This window comes from Solanum pennellii, chromosome 10 (assembly GCF_001406875.1).
Source record: "Solanum pennellii chromosome 10, SPENNV200".
Taxonomy (NCBI): domain Eukaryota; kingdom Viridiplantae; phylum Streptophyta; class Magnoliopsida; order Solanales; family Solanaceae; genus Solanum; species Solanum pennellii.
In genome coordinates, this window is record NC_028646.1 from 2,979,943 (window position 1) to 2,986,514 (window position 6,572).

Here is a 6,572-nt window from a genome sequence, read left to right on the forward strand (position 1 = left end):
CCACTTCATTTCTTATTCTGTATAAAGCAGTATATATTTTTTTTAAGACACGTATCATTTTTACTGCTGTAATACATTTTATGTAATTATTATAACCACTTTCCCTATCTTTTCTTTTTTATTTTAAATTTAAACATTAATCTAGAAAGAAAAAGAAATGAAAAGTCTTTGCTAAAAGCTTAAAAAGTGGAAATAGTAGCCTACCCTAATGCTAACAGCCTAAAAAGTTGGAGCTACACCACTTCATTTCTTATTCTGTATAAAGCAGTATATATTTTTTTTAAGAGACGTATCATTTTTACTGCTGTAATACATTTTATGTAATTATTATAACCACTTTCCCTATCTTTTCTTTTTTATTTTAAATTTAAACATTAATCTAGAAAGAAAAAGAAATTATAAACACTTCTTGTACATATAAATCTCTATATTTCATATTTTTTTATTTATTATATTAATGATAATTATAAATTATTATTCATATTTTTTTTGGTTAGAGATATTTGAGATTCAGACAAAATCAATGAACATATCAGAAATTAAAAAATTTTATTTTAAATTTAAATATTAATCTAGAAAGAAAAAAATAAAATAAAAAGGAGGAAAAGTCTTTGCTAAAAGCCAAAAAATTGAAAATTACACTACTGCCAAAAGCCTAAAAAGCAGGAGCTACATCACTCCATTTGTTATTGTGTATAAAGCAAATATATTTTCTTTAAGACAGACACGTATCATTTTTAGTGTTGTAGTACATTATATGTAATTATTATAACCACTTCCCCTATCTTTTCTTTTTTTATTTTAAATTTAAACATTAATCTAGAAAGAAAAAGAAATTATAAGCACTTCTTATACATCTCTATGTTTCATATTTTTTTTATTTATTATATTAATTATAATTATAAATTATTATTCATATTTTTTTTGGTTAGAGATATTTGAGATTCAGACAAAATCAATGAACATATCAGAAAGTAAAATTTTTTATTTTAAATTTATATATTAATCTAGAGAAAATAAAATAAAATAAAAAGGAGGAAAAGTCTTAGCTAAAAGCCAAAAAAATGAAATTACACTAATGCTAAAAGCCTAAAAAGCAAGAGCTACATCACTCCATTTGTTCCTGTGTATAAAGCAATAACTTGTACATATACATCTCCATGTTTCATATTTTTTTATTATTATAATAATTATAATTATAAATTGTTATTCATAATTTTTTGGTTAGAGATTTTGAGATCCAGAAAAAATGAATGAACATATCAGAAATTAAAATTTTTTATTTTTAAATTTAAATATTAATGTAGAAAGAAAAAAAAATTATAAACACTTCTTGTACATATACATCTAATATAATAATAATAGTCAATTTTTGAGAGACTAAAGATGCAAGTTTAAATTAGAAGAAAAAGAAACCGACCTGGTGTAAAACTGCAGGGCTGTCTCCATGTGAAAAAGAACCCACCATTTTTCTGCCGGTTCCTACACCTACACCTACACAATTCATAAATCAAAACAATTCATGAGTAATTAAATAAACATTAATCTAGAAAGAAAAAGAAATTATAAACACTTCTTGTACATTTACATATCTATGTTTCATATTTTTTTTATTTATTATACCAATTATAATTATAAATTATTATTCATATTTTTTTTGTTTAGAGATTTTTGAGATTCAGACAAAATGAATGAACAAATCTGAAATTAAAATTTTTTATTTTAAATTTACATATTAATCTAGAGAGGAAAAAGATTATAAACACTTCTTGTACATATACATCTAACAAAAATAGTCAATTTTTGAGAGACTAAAGATGCAAGTTTAAATTAGAAGAAAAAGAAACCGATCTGGTGTAAAATTCCACGGGTATCTCCATGTGAGAAAAAACCCACCATTTTTCTGCCGGTTCCTACACCTACACATAGACAATTTATAAATCAAAACAATTCATGAGTAATTAAAATGAGAAGAGCCCAATTATAAAGAAAAAAAAATAAACAATACACTTACCATGAGAAACAGAGAAGAAAAGCATGACAAAAACAGATTTAGCTTGAAAATATGTTTCTAAACCTTTTAGGGTATTTAAAAGAGTGAAGAAGGTTTTTTAAAAAAAATAAAAATTGGTGGGCAGCTCGCTTAAATTAGAGAACGTAGAAAACAACGAAATCAGTATATATTCACTTTGGAGACGTTTTCAGATCTGATATTGACGTGTATAAATCATAATTAATATTTAAAAGAGTGAAGAAGGGTTTTTAAAAAAAAAAAATGCTGGGCAGCTGGCGTAAAATAGACAACCTAGAAAATAACGAAATCACTATATATTGACTTTGGAGACGTTCTCAGATCTGATATTTTTGTTTGATTGTTTGAAGAAAGACTGATGTTCTACAAAGATGGAAGAGAAAATGAATGAATATATCAAAATTACTATTCTCTAACCATGTTTTACCAAAAAAACAAAACATACCTGAAGTTTTGAGTTGCAAATTGATTAATGGTTGTTGAAAGAAGAGAGCCGGAAGAAATTAAGCTTTAGAATCATGTTTGAGTAAGTCTTTGTGGTAAGGATGAATGAATTGAAATTTTTTGTTTAAACAAAGGCTGATGTTCTAGAAAGATGGAAGAGAAATGGATCTGCAAACATTTGCTATTGAAATTGAAATTTGTCCCTTTTTAATGTAAAATTACATATTTGCCCTTCTTGCTTTTGAAAATGAAATTTGTCCATTTGTTATTAATGTAAAATGACCACTATACCCTTGGTCGTCCTCTTTTTTGGCTCTTCTATAATATAGTAAAGTAATATATACAAAAAATGGCACTTGTTAGAATGGATTTCCACTAGTTGACACTTGTGAGCTTATAATATTATTTGAAAGTGACACTTTATTGAAATTAGTTAGTGTATTGAATTTCTACTATATACCACTTCTTTTTGTTACAATTTATACAAATTTGATATATTAGCGGAAAGAGTTTAAAATTTGAAGAATTAAACATACAGATTAATAAATGAGGGTTTAATATCTATAATATGTATAAATAGTATTCATATTTTCTATCGAATGAGATTTGAATGAACTCCCCAAGAGTATGCTCCGCCCTGATTTGATGCATCACACTCTATAAAAAATAAAAAAAACACTTGAACAATTTATGATCAAAATAAGTTGTAGATACTTTTGTGGTTACAGAAATAAAAAGTTTAAAATTTAATTACTATTAAATATAAAATTATGTATTTTTTTATATAATATTATTTGTATAACTTCATTATTGATGCAATAGTTAGGAGTGTTTGAGATTAGGCACACTTTTGCGAGGACAAAATGATATGAACCTTAGGGGTTGTTAAAGGTTTTAAATTTAAGTTATATATATTTAAAGGAAAAAGGTCTAATATATTTTCCAATTTTATTATTTAAAAATGACACATTTATATCTCTACTATTGTTAAACAAATGATTCATATATATCATTTTACGATAATGAAAGTGAAAAAATCATTTTCAATTTATTTGTAAATATTTTTATAAGGTTATATTTGATATTCTCACACCTTTTCCCCTTTTTTTAGGCTTTTTGATGCAAGGCAAATTTGAACCTATTATTTTGATGCTCATTGACCAAGTTTTTCACCAACTTTTTTTTTTTGAAATAATCATATATACCACAAATGTTTTTCAGATAAAATAAAAAGAAAATTACAATATATCTATAAAATAATTAAAGTTAATTTTTTTACTTTTTCTCTTTTTTTTATTCAAAATTTTTTGCTCATATTTTTATACAAAAGAATGAAGTAAATAAATAAAATAAGAATAAAAATGTCAAATAATAATAACCAAAGAAGGCAAAAAAATTATGTGTGAAAAGGATCATATATGTCTCTACATGATATTTTTTTAAAATTAAAATTATTTTAACTTCCATTATATTAAAGTGTACATGTGATTTATTTTTGTGATGATAAAAATATATGTGCTCCACTTTTATAAGTATTTCAGATGACAAAGTTGAGATGTTTATTCCCCATACTTAATATAAAATAATTATCATAACAATAAAATTAAAATTATTAAATTTTGTCAATAAATTAAGCGAAAAACCGACCATCAAAGGGGAAAATGTAGGCTACACAATAAGCATGACAAATTGTTGGATGCTAAATATAGAAGACAAAATGTAATTTCACATTTAACAGATAACATCGTATTATTCCGTACTTATATTAATATTTACTATTATTTTTAATAATTTATTTTAATACGTTATTTATTGTGCTTTGATTATCACATTGTTTCGTTATTATTTTCGACTTCATTCTACTGAATTTTGTTCTTTATTATTCTTGTTATGCTTTCTTCATTGTCTTTTTTTATACTTGAATTTGTTACACTTAAATCGAGAGTCTTTTGGAAAGAATCTTTCTATCTCCACAAGATAGTAATAAAGTCTGTGTGCATTCAATCTTACCTTGACCCTACTTGTGAAATTGTATCGAATATGTTATTATTGTTGATATTTTTGGACCATCGTTAATTAAGATTTAGACGTTGGGCGTTTAAAAATTATATATTGTTTAACTACTTTTTAATTCATTCATTATTATTTTTAATAATTTACATGGTTTATTGTGCTTTAATCATCACATTGTTCCGTTATTATTTTCGGCTCCATTCTATTGTACTTTGTTTTGTTTCTTTGTTAATTTTGTTATGCTTTCTTCGTTGTCTTTTTTTATATTTGAATTTGCTACATTTAAATCAAGAGTCTTTCGGAAAGAATCCTTCTATCTCCAGGAGATATTAATAATGTCTGTGTGCATTTGACCTTACCTTGACCCTACTTGTGAAATTGTACCGAATATGTTATTATTGTTGATATTTTTGAACCATTGTTGATTAAGATTTAGTTGAGTGTTTAAAAATTATATATTATTTAACTACTTTTTAATTCATTTCATTAATATTTTTAATAATTTATTCTAATACACACATTGTTCTGTTATTGTTTTCGGCTCCCTTCTACTGAACTTTGTCTTGTTTCTTTGTTATTTTTGTTATGCTTTTCTTAATGTCTTTATTTTTTTTACTTGAATTTGCTACAATTAAATCGAGAGTCTTTTGGAAAGAATCTTTCTATCTCTATGAGATAGTAATAAAGTCTGTGTACATTCAACCTTACCTTGACCCTACTTGTGAAATTGTACTTTAATATACTGTTATTGTTGATATTTTTGGACCATCACTGATTAATATTTAGTTGGGTGTTTAAAAATAATATTTTGTTTAACTAATTCTTAATTCAAAAATAAATTTGTCATAAAAATATTCGTAGTCAAAATATGAAAAAGCCTCTAGGAAGATTATGTTGAAATTTGAAGATGTATCAATTTGAACCGCATGAGTTATTCCTAAAATATAATAAACTGATCAAATGTGTGAACTACATGAATCCTTCATGAAATTCAAAACTTTAAAAAATATTTAAATCATAAAAGTTTATCAAAATAGGTTGTGGTGCAGTGATAGTGATAAGGTTGTTTCACCTTTAATCAAAAGTTTTGAGTTTAAATCATAAGCATAAAGAGAATCATGTTGGGAGCATCACCCCTAAATGTGTCTTGCAATGGACGATTCAAATATAGTCAGAACTCTAATGATAAAATCGTAAAAGTGTAAACTTTACTAGTGATAATATTTAGCTTCCATGTCCATGAGTTGTTCATGAGGAATTTGAAACTCCAACATGTTTCACTTAGATTGTGAAGGTTTAAACTTAATGAATAGTTTATGAAATTCAAACTCTAGTAATTTGTAAACTCTACCACACTATAATGTTAAAGTTTCACTTGTCAAAATTTCAAACTTAAGTATTGATTATCGAGTTAATTTTGGTATCTTTGTCCAAACTGATTATCCGAGTTAATTCACTATTAAGAAAATTATTATTTTTCCACTTAAAAATATTTTTGTGGGAAAAGAGAAAATACCAATATTTTCATACGGAAAAAAAATTAGGAAGTTTCTCACTATTTCAGTGAGAATTTCTCTCACCATGCATTTTTTTCAGTGAGTTAATTCGATCGAAAATAAGTGAAAAATTATGTTCAATAACAATGATTCGTGATTAAAAATCTTTATTTCTAATATAATAATTTTTACGATAAATATATTATTATTAAAACAAATAACAAATGAAGAGAGTCGTGCATACCTTAAAATGATTAATGAATCTACTTTAACCGTTTTAAAATACCTTAGTCCGCATGTTTTTTTCATTTTAATCGTCGAGTTATAGTAACAAAGTCGGAATTTCAAAGGGGATCCTTTAATTGGCTTATTTGTTTATGTATTTATTTATTTGTTTATTTATTTAAAATCTCTCATCTTTTTTGTTTTTGTTTATATTTTAATTTGTGATTGTAAGTATATACTTATAATTCTACCAATCAGAGAAAGTTTGATACGTATATATACTTTGTATTTCAAATAACTTTTTGGCAATTAAAGTTTTTACAAATTTCTTATATATATATATATATATATATATATATATA

At 24.7% G+C, this 6,572-nt stretch overlaps 1 long non-coding RNA gene across 1 annotated transcript; it reads right to left on the reverse strand.

Moving 5' to 3' along the window:
- Positions 1-1,472: 1,472 nt before the first annotated feature.
- LOC107001684 lies at positions 1,473-2,666 on the reverse strand. The gene is made up of 3 exons (XR_001454436.2): positions 2,478-2,666; positions 1,897-1,919; positions 1,473-1,494 (listed from the first exon to the last, which is right to left on the reverse strand). It is a non-coding gene; the product is annotated as an uncharacterized LOC107001684 (long non-coding RNA).
- Positions 2,667-6,572: the final 3,906 nt, after the last annotated feature.